Here is a 19,069-nt window from a genome sequence, read left to right as displayed (position 1 = left end):
GCTGCACACATGGTGTTATGAGCCATGGTAAACAGGTCTACCATCAGAGTGCCCCATCTGTCAAACAGATCTCTCAACCCCGATTTGTGCATCTCCCACTCATTTATTTTATTTATTTAGAATATTTATATACCGCTCCTCATTGAAAAAATTTCGGAGCGGTGTACAAGGTAAAATGAAAATAAAAACAGAATAAAACAGTTAAAACAAAATTTAAAAAGAAGCAAAAACAACAACAACACAGAAATCCAAGGCTGCATGTTAAAGAAAGGCTTCTTGGAATAAAGATGGTTTTCAGGAGGCGCCGAAAGGAGTACAAGGTTGGAGCCTGTCTGACCTCCAGAGGCAGGGAATTCCACAGGAGGGGCGCCACCACGCTGAAGGCTCTTCCCCTGGTGGATTCCAATCGGAGGATGGGTCTAGATGGAACCACCAGGAGCAGGCCCTCGGATGACCTCAGTGACCGGGCACGCTGGTAAAGGAGAAGGCGCTCTCTCAGGTATCCTGGTCCCAAGTTGTTTAGGGCTTTGTACACAAGTACAAGAACCTTAAACCTGGCTTGGTAGCGAATAGGCAGCCAGTGCAGTTCCCTCAGCAGAGGAGTTGCATGCTGGAAAGGGGCAGCTCCAGACAACAGCCGAGCTGCAGCATTCTGCACTAGCTCCAGCTTCCGGAGCAGCTTCAAGGGCAGCCCCACATAGAGCACATTGCAGTAATCCAATCTTGAGGTTACCAATGCCTGTACCACCGTGGTCAAGCTATCCCTGTCCAGGAGAGGCCGTAGTTGGCGAACCAACCGAAGATGGTAAAAGGCACTCTGAGCCGTGGCGGCTACTTGAGCCTCCAACGACAGAAATGGGTCTAAGAGTACTCCCAAACTACGAACCTGTTCTTTCAGAGGCAGAGCAACCCCATCCAGAACAGGCAATGAGCCTGTCTCCTGGACTCGGGAACCACTCACCCACAGGGATTCTGTCTTGCCAGGATTTAGTCTCAGTTTATTGGCCCTCATCCAGCCCATTACTGAGTCTAGGCACTGGTCCAGGACTTGCACAGCCTCACCTGATTCAGTTGTCACAGGGAGATAGAGCTGCGTGTCATCAGCGTATTGATGGCATTTAGCTCCAAATCCCCTAATGATCGCTCCCAACGGCTTCATATAGATGTTAAATAACATTGGGGACAAGATGGTGCCCTGCGGCACTCCATAGCTCAATTGCCAGGAGGCCGAGGACTGGTCACCCAATGCTACTCTCTGAAAACGACCCCGTAGGTAGGACCGGAACCACTGTAAAACAGTGCCTACGATGCCCATCCCACAGAGTCGATCCAGGAGGATACCATGGTCAATGGTATCAAAAGCCGCCGAGAGATCGAGCAGGATTAACAGGGTTGCATTCCCCCTGTCCCTCTCTCGATAAAGGTCATCCATCAGGGTGACCAAGGCTGATTCAGTCCCATAACCAGATCGGAACCCAGACTGGAATGGATCTAGATAATCAGTATCCTCCAAGAGTGCCTGCAGTTGCTCCGCCACAACCCTCTCAAGTACCTTCCCTAAAAAAGGAGTGTTATCAACTGGGCGGTAGTTGCCTAATACCATCGGGTCCAGGGTGGGCTTCTTCAGGAGTGGTCGCACTACTGCCTCCTTAAGGACAGCAGGGACCACCCCTTCCTGGAGGGAAGCATTTATCACCCCCTGGACCCACCCAGTCAGACCCCCTCGGCTTGCTTTTATAAGCCAGGAGGGACAGGGATTGAGAGGGCAAGTGGTCGGTCGCAGTGCTGCAAGCACCTTGTCCACATCATCAGGCCGCAATAACTGGAACTGATCCCACAAAATTGGGCAGATGGTGGCATCGGACACCTCATCTGCACTAAAAACAACGTCAAGCTCGCTGCGGAGAGAAGCGATCTTGTCCTCAAAGTGTGATGCAAAAAGGTCACAGTGGGTCCTTGACGGAGCCAGGGCCCCATTTGCTGGGGAGGATGTTAGCAGCCCCCGGACCACCCGGAAGAGCTCCGCTGGACGGCTACTCGAGGACGCAATGGAGGCAGCAAAATAAGCCTTCTTTGCTGCCCGCACTGCCACGCAATAGGCACGATTATGCGCTCTACAGCGTGCTCGGTCATCTTCGCTTCGAGTCTTGCGCCATTTGCGCTCCAGCCGACGTCCAGCCTGTTTCATTGACCGCAACTCCTTAGTATACCAAGGAGCAGAGCGGGCTCTACAGGACCGGAGAGGACACTCAGGTGCGATCAAGTCAATGGCCCTCCGCATCTCACCATTCCACAGTGAGGCTAGGGCCTCAGCTGGATCACCAGCTCTCTCCACTGGAAAATCCCCAAGAGCATTCAGAAATCCATTGGATTCCATCAGTCTCCTGGGGCGGACCATCCAAATGGGTCCCTCACCCTTACAGCAGGGTAGTAACGCCGTGAGTTCAAATCTCACCAAGAAATGGTCTGACCATGACAATGGGGTTACTTGGAGCCCCCCAATCTTCAGACTACCCATCTCACAGCTTGGAGCAAAAACCAAATCAAGGGTATGCCCTGCTTTATGTGTTGGGCCAATGACAAACTGAGACAGCCCAATGGTTGTCATGGAGGCTGTAAAGTCCCGAGCCAGAGCCCCAGAGACAGCCTCAGCATGAAAGTTGAAGTCACCCAGAACCATCGTCCTGGGTTCCTCCAACACCACACTCAAGACTGCCTCCGCCAGCTCAGTCAGGGAGGATGCCGGGCAGCAGGGTGGGCGGTATACCAGCAGCATCCCCAATCTGTCTCTCTGGCCCAACACCAGGTGCAAACTTTCAAGGCCTGCTCCAAGATGGAGTGGTTTCCTGGTGATAGAGATGGAGGTTCTATGAATCACGGCAACCCACCCCCACCCCGTCCCTCCAATCTATGTTGGTGCTGCACTGAGTACCCAGATGGGCAGAGCTGAGTCAGATCAACCCCACCCAGCTCACCCACCCAAGTCTCAGTAATGCACGCCAGGTCAGCCCTCTCATCCAGGATTAAATCATGAATAAGAGAGGTCTTATTGCGGACCGACCTGGCATTAAAGAGTAGCACCACAAGGAAGGAGGGCTCAGTGGATGAGCTACCAGGTACATGAGAGCTAGAGGAGGAGGGTAGGAGGGGAATAGTGTCAAGACACCTGAAACCCGTTCTACTCTGATGTTGCAACCCCTTCCTCCTGCCATATCTCCTTCTGCCCCAAATCACTAGAATAGTGGCTCCCCCTCCATGTGTCCCTGCATCACGGCTTCCCAAAAACATCTTTACCTACACCACCTATGCACTCACTCACCATTCAAACCCACACTCAGTCATACAAACAACACAGTCACATTTCTCACTTGTGGTAAAGTGAGATAAAGTGCTTTTCCCCGCCCCCACAATCTCCCTCTCTTAGTAACTGCTAATTCTACTACTACCTGATGTGTGGCCACACTCCTCCCCCTGGCTCTCACACAGGGGAGCCTCCTGCTTCAAGTACCACAGCCTCTCACTCTGGGCAGATGAAGCAGCTATAATTGGTGAAGCCCCCAACCTCTGCCTCAGGGTGGGGAGGACACAAGAAGTAATTATATCATTTCCCATGAGATCCCTGCTCTCACTCAGGGAAACTCTTCTCACACAACTGAGGTAATGGTTCAAAGAAGCAGCGAGTTGACAGCCCAGGGGAAGAGAGAGGAACAGAGAATCACCCTCACCCTCATGCTGGCTCGTGGCAGGGCAGTTCTTATGGTCTTCAAGTCTCAAGGTCTCAACAGGCTTGGAGACAGCACTCTTCTGCCAATTGGCTGGAGAGAACTTTGGCAGTTGGCTCCACTCAGCAATCAATGGAACTGGGAGGTGGGCGGGGCAGTGGCACAAGCAGCAGGCTGCTGTGGATGGCAGAGCAGTCCTCTCCCCCAGTTTTCTCTCACCAGCTCTGAAGTCTTCCCAGCCTCGTGGCAGGGTAGTTCTTATGGTCTTCAAGCCTCAAGGTCTCAACAGGCTTGGAGACAGCACTCTTCTCATGAGAGTTCATTGCCATTCAACTTTTATCTGTCTGCCACAGTGTTGTGAGTTCCTGCTACATGGACACTAATGATCATGATGTCCTGCTTGACACACCAAAGCAGAATTTCCATTGTCAAGGCAAGCAAGGGGGCAGATTTGGTACATCCTTGCTTGTTCAAATAGGAAATTACTGTGGTGTTGTCCGATGTGACTTGGACAACGTGTCCCATCAGGTGGAGCTTGAATGCCCTGACTGCCTTTTGAATCGCTCTCATCTCCAATAAATTGATGTGGTCCATCCCTTCTCTGGCACTCCACAATCTATGAACAGTCAGACCCTTGCAATAGGCAACCCATCCAGAGAGGGAAGCATCTGTAGTCACCACTTTGCATTGGCAGGGTTGAAGGAATGGCATCCCTTCTTTCAGATTTGTCTGTGTGATCCACCACCACAGAGACAATTTAATCATAGGTGGAAGGTGCAGGTAACTTCCTTGCATCTTGGTTGGTATTAAAACTGTGGAGAAACCATTCTTGGAAGGCCCTCATTTGGAGACATGCCTGATATATGACTACTCTATTCACTGTCATGAAACCTAACAAGCACTGGACTTTGAATGCTGAGACAGTCTGACGAGCGCAAAAATCCGATGTGAGAGCCATCAGTACTTGGCATCGATCATCTGGCAGGAATGCTAGACCTTTCTTGAAATTGAGACATGCTCCTATAAATGATGTCTTCTGTACTGGAAGTATATTCGATTTGTCTCTGTTGATATAGAGACCTAGCTTCATCAAAAGAGTACATGTCATCTCCACTGATATTCAGAGGTCTGCCTTTGCGGGCGCCACCAGTAGCCAATCGTCTATATGGGAATAAATCTCCACCACCTCTAGACATAGTTGCGCACACATCACCACCACCATTCACTTTGTGAAAATTCTCGGTGCAGTCACAAGACCGAATGGTAGTACTTGAAATTGGTAAGCTTCTGCACTGATGAGAAGACAGAGAAAATGACAGTGGGATGGTACTATGGCTACATGGAAACACACTTCCTTCAAATTGATGGAGGCAAACCAGCCCCCTTGAGACAGAAGTGGTATGATGGGCACCAGGGAGATCATCCGAAAGCGGACAATTGCGAATCACGAAGACCAAAGAAAAATGCAAAAATTGTATGTAAGTAAGAAGAAAACAAAATAATAATGACAGAAAGACAGAATAAATGCCTTGGAGAGAGAAAAAACATGAAAGAGTTGAGAAGGTTCCCTAGCGAGGCTGCCACTATGGCAGTCGAAGAGAGACTGAGGGGAAAGGCGGGGATAGTTAGGACATGCACAGTACACAGTGGGGGAAGGGTTCCTGCCTAAAACGCCTTTAGCTATAGAAGTTTCCCAAAGTGAGGCTCTGCGCAGGTGCACAGCCCATGTCTGTGATGCACAGAGACTACGACAAAGAAAATAATGGATCCAGCTTCATTTTAATCTGTGAAATAGATGACGTTACCTTTGACCTGAAAAAATTCAACCACATAAATATAAATACACCATCAGTGCCCTAAATCTAAGGCCTCTGTGGAATGCTTGAAAGACAATGGGTCATTTTTTTTTGAAATAGGTAAGCCAGCTGGGCCAATTACCTTAGTAAAATATGGGAGGAAACTTTTTTAAAAAATCTGACTGTGCTCCACAGGCATGGTAAGCCTCTAACTTGCAGGACTGAAATGGCTTGTGTGAGTTTCCCTTTCAGCCTGCCAGCTTCTTTTCCAGGTCCTGCCCCTTCTCTGCTGACAAAGTAAAGCTCTTATCTCCTATCAACAGCTGATTGGAGGTAACAGCTTTTCTTGATGGGGAAATGGGGCAAGGCTGGGAGACAAAACTACTGATTCAGTCCTGCTTATTTCTGAAGCTTGTCCTGCAGAGGTTTGCTCTGTTTACTTGCAAGTAGACATACCGCTCGTGCTCACTTCTGATTAGACAAGCAGAAGTGTTATATTTAGAATGCTAATTGGAATCAAATTTAGTGCTGCCCAATCTGACTTTGGTCCAGCCCACAGATGGAATACATTCCCCCAAGGTCTTTCCCTGATTGGAATTTGGCCCCTGGACTGAAAAATGTCCCAACTGTATCATACAGGAATAAGCCGTGTTCCTACACATTTCTTCCTCAGCCCTTCTCTCATGCACCTGGTTTATACTGATTCCTTAAAGCAGTTTCCCAGTTTTGGCATTACAGGAAACTGGATTAAGAAACCAAAAAAGTTGGGTGGAGAGAGACCAAGGAGGAGAGAGACCAAGAGAGCATTAGGCATACACCTCATTCCCTGTCCAATACATCATGTGTTATTGGAATGGGATTGCCAGGTCTGCTCTGGGCCAATAAGTTATCATATTGCTCAGGAAGATATATAATTTGCCCCAATGTAATAAGAACAATCTGCGCACTAAAGGGGCATCTGCATATTCTGGAATCTTCACATGCTGTGCTGCTTGAGCAGTTCCTATGGCTGAATCACCATACCTTATGCCTGGCCCCTGGCCTAGGGCTTCACTTGCTGGGTTGGGACCAATGTATTTATGTGTTTATATAAAATGCATACCCCCACATATGTATCACAACAAGATGGCTAACATCAACAACTATCAACTATTTTAATTTTTGTGAACTGCCCAGAGAGCTTCGGCTATTGGGCGGTATAAAAATGTAATAAATAAATAAATAAACAAATGAATCCCAATACAAAGAGATGACAATATCAGCAATATAAAAATCACCTACAAATTAAAAGTATAGCAACATCAGCAAACTCGCCAAAGACAGGTACAACAGTTAACACATAATTTTCTACTAAAACCAACCCAGTCTGACAAATTAAAAGCCTATTGGAATAAAAAAGCCTTCACAAGCTGGCAAAAGGTAATCAAAGATAGAGTCAACTGAACCTCATTAGGCAAAGTATTCCATATTGTTGGTGCAGCCAACAAGAAAGCCCTATTTCTTGTCCCAACCAGCCTTACTTCCAGGTGGGACACAGAAAAGGGTCACTTCAGTAGATCTTCCATACTCAATAGGTGAATATGGAAGGTATCCTGAATCCAAGTCACATAGGACTTTAAAGGTAAGAACCACACTTTGAATTGTGCCTGGAAACAAATTGGTAACTAGTACTGATGTTGCAGGGCAAGTGTAGTATGTTCCCATGGATGAACGACCACTAAAATCCACATTCTGGACGGACCAAGTGAACTTTCTGAAGTTTCTTCAAAGGTAGAGTACACTGCAATAATTCAATGACATTGCATCAACCTTAAAGCTGGCACTTTTCACATTGTCATAGTCTGTTTGAGAGAGAAGTAAGATTGAATCTTGCGCACCTGTTCCCTTCCAATGTGGAAGTGTCAAAACTAACAGTGGGTGCGGGCACCGACCCCCATGTACAGTCTCTACTGAAAATGTATATTTCTGAGTGAGTAAAAAATGCTAATGTTAATAGTAATCAGCTTGCTCAATAATAACTTCTACTGCAAAGCAAAGACTAATTTAGTATAGATGTTATGTATAAACAGTCACAAGTTAAATCTAGGTTCTAAAACAATGTACACTGCTACCTGAGTGGTCCATATACTCCAAAGAATACTCCAAAGTGTACAAGTTGTGGACTGCAGTTTCTCTTTTTGCTGGTGCAGAATAACAAAGCGACTGTGATATTTGTCACAATCTTTGGGAGCAACACTGCTAATCTAAACATTTGCCTTCATGAAATAATCAATGATTTAAGTTGCTGTTTCAAGATTTATAAATTCTGTGCATAAAAAGTAAGAATACTGAAAGAGATTGCTAACTTAAGGTAAAGAAAAACTTACTTGAGGAGGAGGCTAAATTTGATCTTTGTACTCAAGCTACCAATACCAAAACAGCAATGGGAACAGCATTTGTGAGTATTTTAAAATAGATTTTATTATTTCTCTGAACAGAAAAACATTCATCTTTTACCAGTCATTATAGTGGATTTAATCCATGTATTTTATGGAAGAAATGCATAAAACGAGTCACTTGGCAGTCCTATGAGACTACATGTTTTGTTTTACCTAGGTAACCAGGACATTTGTTAAAGTCGTAAGAATCCTAGATTTCTTTTAGATACATAAAGAACAACACACACAAGTTTGAGCTCTAACAGCTGAAGAAGTTATGAAAAATGTGACTGCTGTATTCAGCCTAAAGCAGGGATGGGGGAATCTCTGGCTCATGGAGGTTCCTCATCTGGCCTGCCAACTTCTCTCCTGCCCTCCTCCCACCCCCGGCCTCCACTGAGTGGACAGTGCTAGAGAGAGGCTGCTTTTGTCTAGCACTGACAAGGGAAAGCCTGTTCTTATCTCCAATGTGACTCTGTGTACAGAGCAAGGTGTAGGCTAAGCACTCAAAAATACATGTGTGGCAAAGATGATGTAAACTGCCAATGTGGTGTTGAACTGGAACATGCAGTGTGCAGCAACAGGAACTGAAGAGTCTTTACTAATGAGAGAACAACTAAGTAACTTCAGGTGCCTGGTGATGCAGCCATGGAAAGGAATTGTCTGGAGGAAGGGTGGGGATTTCCCAAGGAATTTCATGACATATGGCAGCATACAGGGATGTTTCACTTGCCAGGTTGTCCAACAGGAAGCAGCAATTGCTTCCAGAGGAATAGAAGTCAAGATTCCTACAGTGATCTTTCCAGATGGAGAAACAATACAGTGGGTAACAGAAAAGTAAAAAGTAGGAGAACTAGGAGGATAGATAGTCGTGACAATGGGCAGACAACAAAGGAGAAGAACTGAAGATGAGGGTGGTGATCTCCTACCAAAAGATATACATATACATCCTGCCCTTGAAAGTTCACATGAACACATTTAACTAGCATCAATTCTAGACTAGGACTACACATACACAGGCAGGTTTCACATACTAGAATTTGGCCACAGCTCAAGGGAGACCTACCCTTCTAATACAAACACCACTGGGTGGGTCTGTGAAAAGAATGCCCCCCTCTCAATTTCCTATAGAAGTGCAAGAATGTGTTGGTGGCTACAGATTGTCCCCTTATGAAGGATTTTTCTAAAACAAAAGGGGGAACCCTGATAAACCATTCATAGATGCATGAAATCCCCAGATGTGAAGATAGGAAGCAGTTAATTTTAGAAAGGCTCTATTCACTAGCTAAAGTATGAGCCTTACTGAGAGAGTTGTTCCTGCAAGATGGATTGCCACTAGACAGATGTTGCAGTGAATGCATAAGTTGCAGGAAGGAATAACTAGGCGGCAGAGATTGCACAACCCAGGTCCTCTTGTTTGTTAACACAGTACATAGCAATAGTGTTGTCCATAGCGAGTTGCCCTGGCATAGTCCCAAATGAAGGTAAGAAATGAGGACAGAATGTGTTTGACATGAAGTCACCTTTGATAATTTATGTGTATCTCCTACTTGGGAGAAGGACTGGAGAGATTTTGTCCAAGGCATCTGAAAAGTTCCAAAGGCAGCTCCCAAACTGAGGGGGGCATCTGAACCTTTAATTTCCTCTCTGTGCCAATGAATTGTGTCATAATATGCAGGTTGATGAATTCCATCCCAACTGGAATTCATCAACCTTCATATTGTGACACAATTCATTAACACAGAGAGGAAATTAAAGGTTCAATTTGGAAATCGGGCACAGTTGGATCTGGATGAGGACTTAGATTTATATTTAGAAGAGTATCTGCCATGAGAGTTCTTAGACTGCTTGTAAGAAGACAACTAGGTAGATGGAGAGTGAAACGAAGTTCAGTACCGAGATAGGCAGTACTATGGATGGGGCAGAGAGGAGCCACCGGGAGAGCACCATATATTTGCTTTTGACTTGTTCTAAAGCATCAACAATGTGCAGAGAAGAGACCTTTTACCATCAAAGAGCAGATCTTCCCACATGTATGGATGCTTGGTGACCATGGAGAAAAACAAAAGAATCCATGAAACATTGCAAATGTCTGAGAAAACAATTTAACAACAGCTGAACCTCTTTTGGGACTGGAAGCAGAACAGTTATTGATCTAGGAAAAAAGTTACCATCCAAGGTATGAATCAATGTAACATACTTTGATTATTCATATACTATTCACATTTCAATGTTTGTATTTTCTCCACCAAAATCCTCAGGATTCTCCCCCTTTGACAGTCCAAGATTTAACAGAATTTTTTTTAGGGTAACCAATGTAGACCTTTTTCATTTTTATTCTAACGTGAAGGAATTGGGAAACACTGCTTTGCTATAATAGTTTTGAACACTGCTCTAAATGGAATCAAGTGGAAGGAGAAGAGTTTTAGTGAATTTATGTTCAAGGAGCCTGCCAGTTTCTTGATACAAAAATCATAGGGATTAGCTGGGATACAAATTAACTGCAAAGCAGTCACCAACATACATGAACTTGTAATAAACCATAGGGAAACATCCATCAGCAACACTAGCATAGGGTGTAAATACTAAAAATAATCTCATCAAGGACTAGAGCAGAATCATGCCATTTGTAAAAAAAGGAGGAGGAGGAAAAAGAAAAGGGCACACCAGTTTACAATAATTTACCACAGAATGTAGGACAAATTGGGAGGAAAAGTTGACATCCAGTTTTCATATGTATGTTATGCCAGCTTTAATCCCTGCTTGCCACCGCATTACATCCCCAACAAAACTCTTGTACTGCCTGCCATCAAGGCCAATATTAATTTTAAAACTGAGGATGAAAGAAAGGGAAACTTTCCAACAACTGAAGCAAGATTACTACAATTACAGTGCCTCTAATTAGACTTATTACATTGCCAGAGGATCAAAAAAAAGAGTACGAACACTCCAGTTTATAAACTACAGGATTTAAAGTCACACTATTGTACATTCTATAATAGAAGCTACAGATCTTACCAATGCAGGCCACTGAATATGCTTGATCTTTGATCCCTGAGTCTGGCTAGGATCCTTTCTCTTTGCCCAGACCAGCTGGTACTCCACCAGGAAGGCTGCAAAATCTTCGTAAACTTTAACCCATTCTCGTTTTTCCCACTCAAGGTCATCGAATTCCACATATACCTGGGGAAATGAATTTGTTGAAAAATTGTCATTGCAATGATACATAGAATATATCGGCAAGAGCAGTAGAATGTCATATTTTCGGATTTTTAGACCGCTTCTAAGAAAAAAAATCCCTAAATTGTGCCGATATGCTATTTTATTATTTTATTTCTACTTCATTTTAAAGCTGAAGCTGTCAAACAAGCTTACAAAGTTAAAAATCAATAAAGTACAAGAAAATCCATTATAACTATTTTTACATCTCATGATAGTATATCAAATACGATTCAAAAATATATCGAATAGGAGACAGACAAATCCAGCCCATCCAGCCCCACATTCTAGACCAGCAAATGCTTTCCTGAAAAGGAACATCTTTCCCAGACTTCTAAGACCAGGGGAGAGAGAGAGCTGGTCTGGCAGAACTTCTTGGGATTTCCACAGTGCAGGCACTATTACGATCAAGAAGGCAGTCAAATTTGTGCTCATCTAAATAAGAAATATGGTACCTATACCTTGCCTACTCAAAAGCTAAGCCATTGCATTTGAGATAAATTGCAGCATCTGTGCACTTTTCAGAAGACAGCCTCATGTAAAATGCACTATAGTAACAGGCAACATTATGCACGGAACTGGAGAAAAGCTCAGGACACTCATAAAGTGCACACCAGTTTACAATAATTTACCACAGACTGTAATGCGCCCACCTCCCAGTTCCATTGATTGCTGAGTGGAGCCAACTGCCAAGGTTCTCTCCAGCCAATTGGCAGAAGAGTGCTGTCTCCAAGCCTGTTGAGACCTTGAGGCTTGAAGACCATAAGAACTGCCCTGCCACGAGCCGGCGGGCCGTCCCGGTCAGGGCGTCCCCGAAGGGGGCGACACCAAAGGGGGGGTGCCCCTTTGGCTTGCCCCTTCGGGATGCCGTGAGGGTGATTCTCTATTTCTCTCTCTTCCCCTGGGCTGTCAACTCACTGCTTCTTTGAACCATTACCTCAGTTGTGTGAGAAGTGTTTCCCTGAGTGAGAGCAGGGATCTCATGGGAAATGATATAATTACTTCTTGTGTCCTCCCCACCCTGAGGCAGAGGTTGGGGGCTTCACCAATTATAGCTGCTTCATCTGCCCAAAGTGAGAGGCTGTGGTACTTGAAGCAGGAGGCTCCCCTGTGTGAGAGCCAGGGGGAGGAGTGTGGCCACACCTCAGGTAGTAGTAGAATTAGCAGTTACTAAGAGAGGGAGATTGTGGGGGCGGGGGGAAAGCACTTTATCGCTTAGTTGGTAGTAGCCTGATGTCCATCTGTGACCAGTGGCTGGTTACCACAAGTGAGAAATGTGACTGTGTTGTTTGTATGACTGAGTGTGGGTTTGAATGGTGAGTGCGTAGGTGGTGTAGGTAAAGATGTTTTTGGGAAGCCGTGATGCAGGGACACATGGAGGGGGAGCCACTATTTATTATTATTATTTATTTATAAAGCACCATCAATGTACATGGTGATGTACAGATAACACAGTAAATAGCAGGACCCTGCCGCGTAGGCTTACAATCTAATAAGTTGTAGTAAACAATAAAGAGGGAAGGAGAATGCGAACAGGCACAGGGAAGTGTAAACAGGCACCGGGTAGGGTGAAGCTAAACAGTATAGAGTCACTATACACTATTCCAGTGATTTGGGGCAGAAGGAGATATGGCAGGAGGAAGGGGTTGCAACATCAGAGTAGAACGGGTTTCAGGTGACTTCACACTGTTCCCCTCCTACCCTCCTCCTCTAGTTCTCATGTACCTGGTAGCTCATCCACTGAGCCGTCCTTCCTTGTGGTGCTGCTCTTTAATGCCAGGTCGGTCCGCAATAAGACCTCTCTTATTCATGATTTAATCCTGGATGAGAGGGCTGACCTGGCTTGCATTACTGAGACTTGGGTGGGTGAGCTGGGTGGGGTTGATCTGACTCAGCTCTGCCCATCTGGGTACTCAGTGCAGCACCAACATAGATTGGAGGGACGGGGTGGGGGTGGGTCGCCGTGATTCATAGAACTTCCATCTCTATCACCAGGAAACCACTCCATCTTGGAGCAGGCCTTGAAGGTTTGCACGTGGTGTTGGGCCAGAGAGACAGATTGGGGATGCTGCTGGTATACCGCCCACCCTGCTGCCCGGCATCCTCCCTGACTGAGCTGGCGGAGGCAGTCTCGAGTGTGGTGTTGGAGGAACCCAGGACGGTGGTTCTGGGCGACTTCAACTTTCATGCTGAGGCTGTCTCTGGGGCTCCGGCTCGGGACTTTACGGCCTCCATGACAACCATTGGGCTGTCTCAGTTTGTCATTGGCCCAACACATAAAGCAGGGCATACCCTTGATTTGGTTTTTGCTCCAAGCTGTGAGATGGGTAGTCTGAAGATTGGGGGGGGGGGTTCCAAGTAACCCCATTGTCATGGTCAGACCATTTGAACTCACGGCGTTACTACCCTCCTGCAAGGGTGAGGGACCCATTCGGCTGGTCCGCACCAGGAGACTGATGGAATCCAATGGATTTCTGAATGCTCTTGGGGATTTTCCAGTGGAGAGAGCTGGTGATCCAGCTGAGGCCCTAGCCTCACTGTGGAATGGTGAGATGCGGAGGGCCATCGACTTGATCGCACCTGAGTGTCCTCTCCGGTCCTGTAGAGCCCGCTCTGCTCCTTGGTATACTAAGGAGTTGCGGTCAATGAAACAGGCTGGACGTCGGCTGGAGCGCAAATGGCGCAAGACTCGAAGCGAAGATGACCGAGCACGCTGTAGAGCGCATAATCGTGCCTATTGCGTGGCAGTGCGGGCAGCAAAGAAGGCTTATTTTGCTGCCTCCATTGCGTCCTCGAGTAGCCGTCCAGCGAAGCTCTTCCGGGTGGTCCGGGGGCTGCTAACATCCTCCCCAGCAAATGGGGCCCTGGCTCCGTCAAGGACCCGCTGTGACCTTTTTGCATCACACTTTGAGGACAAGATCGCTTCTCTCCGCAGCGAGCTTGACGTTGTTTTTAGTGCAGATGAGGTGTCCGATGCCACCATCTGCCCAATTTTGTGGGATCAGTTCCAGTTATTGTGGCCTGATGATGTGGACAAGGTGCTTGCAGCACTGCGACCGACCACTTGCCCTCTCGATCCCTGTTCCTCCTGGCAAGTCGAGGGAGTCTGACTGGGTGGGTCCAGGGGGTGATAAATGCTTCTCTCCGGGAAGGGGTGGTCCCTGCTGTCCTTAAGGAGGCAGTAGTGCGACCACTCCTAAAGAAGCCCACCCTGGATCGGATGGTATTAGGCAACTACCGCCCAGTTGCTAACACTCCTTTTTTAGGGAAGGTACTTGAGAGGGTTGTGGCGGAGCAACTGCAGGCTCTCTTGGAGGATACTGATTACCTAGATCCATTCCAGTCTGGGTTCCGATCTGGTTACGGGACTGAATCAGCCTTGGTCGCCCTGATGGATGACCTTTATCGAGAGAGGGACAGGGGGAATACAGCCCTGTTAATCCTGCTCGATCTCTCGGCGGCTTTTGATACCATTGACCATGGTATCCTCCTGGATCGACTCTGTGGGATGGGCATCGGAGGCACTGTTTTACAGTGGTTCCGGTCCTACATATGGGGTCGTTTTCAGAGAGTAGCATTGGGTGACCAGTCCTCGGCCTCCTGGCAATTGAGTTATGGAGTGCCGCAGGGCACCATCTTGTCCTCAATGTTATTTAACATCTATATGAAGCCGTTGGGAGCGGTCATTAGGGGATTTGGAGCTAAATGCCATCAATACGCTGATGACACACAGCTCTATCTCCCTGTGACAACTGAATCAGGTGAGGCTGTGCAAGTCCTGGACCAGTGCCTAGACTCAGTAATGGGCTGGATGAGGGCCAATAAACTGAGACTGAATCCTGGCAAGACAGACGTCCTGTGGGTGAGTGGTTCCCGAGTCCGGGAGACAGGCTCATTGCCTGTTCTGGATGGGGTTGCTCTGCCTCTGAAAGAACAGGTTCGTAGTTTGGGGGTACTCTTAGACCCATTTCTGTCGTTGGAGGATCAAGTAGCCGCCACGGCTCGGAGTGCCTTTTACCATCTTCGGTTGGTTCGCCAACTACGGCCTCTCCTGGACAGGGATAGCTTGACCACGGTGGTACAGGCATTGGTAACCTCAAGATTGGATTACTGCAATGCGCTCTATGTGGGGCTGCCCTTGAAGCTGCTCCGGAAGCTGGAGCTAGTGCAGAATGCTGCAGCTCGGCTGTTGTCTGGAGCTGCCCCTTTCCAGCATGTAACTCCTCTGCTGAGGGAACTGCACTGGCTGCCTATTCGCTACCGGGCCAGGTTTAAGGTTCTTATACTTGTATACAAAGCCCTAAACAACTTGGGACCAGGATACCTGAGAGAGCGCCTTCTCCCTTACCAACCTGCCCGGTCACTGAGATCATCCAAGGGCCTGCTCCTGGTGGTTCCATCTAGACCCATCCTCCAATTGGAATCCACCAGGGGAAGAGCCTTCAGCGTGGTGGCGCCCCTCCTGCGGAATTCCCTGCCTCTGGAGGTCAGACAGGCTCCAACCTTGTACTCCTTTCGGCGCCTCCTGAAAATATCTTTATTCCAAGAAGCCTTTCTTTAACACGCAGCCTTGGATTTCTATGTTGTTGTTTTTTGCTTCTTTTTAAATTTTGTTTTAACTGTTTTATTCTGTTTTTATTTTCATTTTACCTTGTACACCGCTCCGAAATTTTTTCAATGAGGAGCGGTATATAAATATTCTAAATAAATAAATAAATAAATAAATCACCTTCTTCATGAGCAATACTGACCAGCTTTTCCAAAGATTCTTCCCTTCAACAGCTGAAAATCTTCTGTCCATAAGGGCTACTCATACATTAGGTCCAAGTGGTGTCAAAAACATCAGCTGTTCTTCTAACCGTTTAGTGAGGCAGATTGAGAATGTTTTCATGAACTCTGCTGTTGTGTACATTTGATGCTTTTAGAGTAACACACTCTAATGTAAAATGGCAGAGGGATGCCAAAGGTATTTAAAAACTGGGTGGGGGCAGTTAATGTTCCAAGGTGGACAATATAACAAGGGTATTTTGGCTGTTCAGGAAAGCGGATGACAGATTAGAGGTGACCTACGAACTATCTGTGTGAGAAGGACTACAAGCCCAGAGTAGTTTGCAGTCCCTGGGGATGCGAGTAATCAATAGCATAAAATTAAAGGGGTGCAGGCCCCCTTATGAGAGGCAGAACTATGCTCCCTTCCTAGCATCCTGTAAATGGAAGCAGAGGAAATTGCAACAGAGTGCTGATAATGGCTTGGTTCGCAGATATTGGCAACCTATGAATATGCTGTTGAAATCTGGGTTGTTGTTGGATCCGAAGCTGGGCTCAGTAACCAACTATGGATTGTTAACCAGCCACATACCAACAAGAGAATCTATGGTTTGTCATGGGTTATAAACTCTGGATTGATTAAACCATGGGTTTTCTCGATCTAGAACAGAATGCATAGCTCCCAATAGTTAGACAGCACAAGTTGCATTTTATGCTTTGTAACTGTTACCCATATTGACATTAAAGAATCAGAAAGCAAGAATAAATCTCCTAGAAGGCACCTAGTAGCCCAGGAGAATGGTACCACACAGTACAGCTATAAGTCACACTAAGACTAAGCACTGGTTAAACATGTCAATGCATGATTAACTGTCCACAAAGAGAGACCAAGAAATGTATCTCTGGCTCTGGGATTAATACAGAAGCAGCCAAAGCCAAAGAAAAAGTTATCAGTAGCAGTACCCACCAAACAGCATAGTGCAGAACCCTACACCATCTCCATACCCACCACCATTCATGTCCCTCCGATCCACCCACCATATCCTGTCTCCTTCCTCTCCAGGTCTCTGAAGTTGCTGTTCTGTGAGTCAAAATAGGACAGGAAAGATGGTGGACCATAGCAAAAGAGCAGCTGCCCATTATGCAATTCTTCAGTGCATATTAGAGAACAGGGACTTCAAAGAGGAAGAGTCAGAATGGCATGTGTGCTTCAGGAGTACAGCCACCATTCTAATGGGAAAGCAGCTGAACTTTGAGCTGTCTACCTCAATGTGGCACTGGTGCCTCCCTAGAACTGAGGCTGTCTGACTCCCGATGCTGGAGATGGAGGACTGGGATGATGTATGCTTTCAAGGAACTTTCAGAATGTCCATGGTAACCTTTGACACCATTGTTGATGAAATAGCTCCCATTACCTAAAGACATGACACCATAATGTGGAGGGCAGTGCCAACAAGGATGAGGCCCGCTATTATATTGTACAAATTAGCTTTTAACCTCAGCTACCTTCCCCTCAACAACACTTTTCAGGTAGGGAATTGTATTGCCTGTGAAATCTTTCATGGGACAGTCCACATCCTGAATGAGCTATACCTTGTTCTAGATACAACTAAGGCCTTGCTTGGTTTTTCCTCCTCTGCCCCGACTCCACTGCTCAACTTAAGCTGCCCCTTCCTTCCCTCTCAGTGGTTGGGCTTCACTTTCCACTTCTCCTCCTTTGTCTGTGCTTTTTCTTTCTTCTCCATCTTTGGGTAGGTATTTTTTCCTTTCCCCTCTCTCTTTGGATAGGTTCTCCCGCTCACTCTCTGGGTCTCTCTTACTTTTGATGGTTACCCCCTCTTTCTGGGTGCATTTCTCTATGTGTGTTAATGTGTGTAAGCAAGACAAAGAAACACACAAAAAGTGGGGGAGGGGACCTCCCAATGTTTTGTGATTTATCATACCCCCCCATGACAGCCAGTATGTGGTTGTGCCCACAACACTTTAAAAAAAATGTGTCCATTGGCTCCAAAAAATTGGGGATATATAGAAGAGGAAGAGCAATTTAGAAGAGAAAAACATGACAAAGGATAATTTACAATGGAAATGAAGAGTGACTAGTCATAGAATTGCTTTGAGAACCATATTTTCTGACTGCTTGGCATTCCTGAAATATGAAAGAATGCAAAGTGGAAATAGTCACCCAGGAACAAATTAAATATTAGTGCTCTATTTATACAGTGTTGCTCAGCACTGTTTTGTTACCATTTCTGCATCCATTTTCTGCAACACACAACCCCTCCACAACACACTGGTTACTATAACAAAGCTATTCTAAATGCATTTTACATATATTGTATGACAGCTGTTCTATGTGCACTTAGTCTTTCGAATCTTATGCCCAAGTCTAACATGATCGAATAGGGATGGGCAACTTATGGTCCTACAGAAGTTTTTGCCTACAACACCAATCAGCCCAAGCCAGCATAGCCAATGGTAAGACATGGTGGAAGTTGTAGGCTAAAACATCTGGAGGGTCACATATTGCCCACCCCTGTACTAGATCTGTCCTTAGGGGGAAGAGAGTCCCCAACCCCCATTTTTCCTCCCCCCCCCCGCCCCTCACATCTCTACTTAAAACGGGCTCTAGACTCAGCCTAGACATAGGAAAGCTGGAATTAAGTGCTGAATCAGGTTTCTATGGGATGTCTTCAGAGTCCAGTATTAGGAAAATAATTTACCTACTCAAATCTGATGACTCCCCAAGAACAAAAGGAGAACTAGGCCACATGCCAGTGGAGAAGAGTGGCAAGGTCCAAAGACAATTCCTCCATCTTGCAGTTGTAGGGGAGGTTGTATTCCTTCCCTTTGCCTGGAAACTCCAGGATTACTGGTCAAACAGATAAAAGTGGCAGCCATCCCAGTTTTAATCCTATTAATCCCCCAAAAGACATATACTATAAAACAGAAGTTGTCACCACTTTCTGATTATCAAAGCAGAGATTTCAGACTAGCCATCATGATAAGATACTTGATGATCGATCTCTGCCAGTATTCTATTCTTCAACCATAATATCTAAACAGTTACAGTTCACTTTTGATGGGGCACAAATGTGGGCTAAATTAAGGAAGTTAGAATCCCTTAAAGTCAAAGCTTAGTTTCAGGCAT

At 46.1% G+C, this 19,069-nt stretch overlaps 1 protein-coding gene across 3 annotated transcripts in view; it reads right to left on the bottom strand.

The window, feature by feature from the left end:
• JMJD1C (jumonji domain containing 1C) overlaps window positions 1–19,069 on the bottom strand; it is a 173,420-nt gene that overhangs the window by 98,757 nt on the left and 55,594 nt on the right. For 2 of the 3 annotated variants that reach the window (XM_063133069.1, XM_063133067.1), the window contains exon 2: window positions 10,954–11,118. The exons of the other annotated variant lie outside the window; for it this stretch is intronic. The gene's annotated coding sequence lies outside the window, so the exon portion shown is untranslated. The remainder of the gene's footprint in view (window positions 1–10,953; window positions 11,119–19,069) is intronic. 3 annotated transcript variants of the gene reach the window in all.

Source organism: Elgaria multicarinata, chromosome 8 (assembly GCF_023053635.1).
Source record: "Elgaria multicarinata webbii isolate HBS135686 ecotype San Diego chromosome 8, rElgMul1.1.pri, whole genome shotgun sequence".
In the NCBI taxonomy this organism is placed as follows: Eukaryota; Metazoa; Chordata; class Lepidosauria; order Squamata; family Anguidae; genus Elgaria; species Elgaria multicarinata.
The sequence above is the reverse complement of the archived record's forward strand: the minus strand, read 5'-3'. Positions and strand labels throughout refer to the sequence as shown.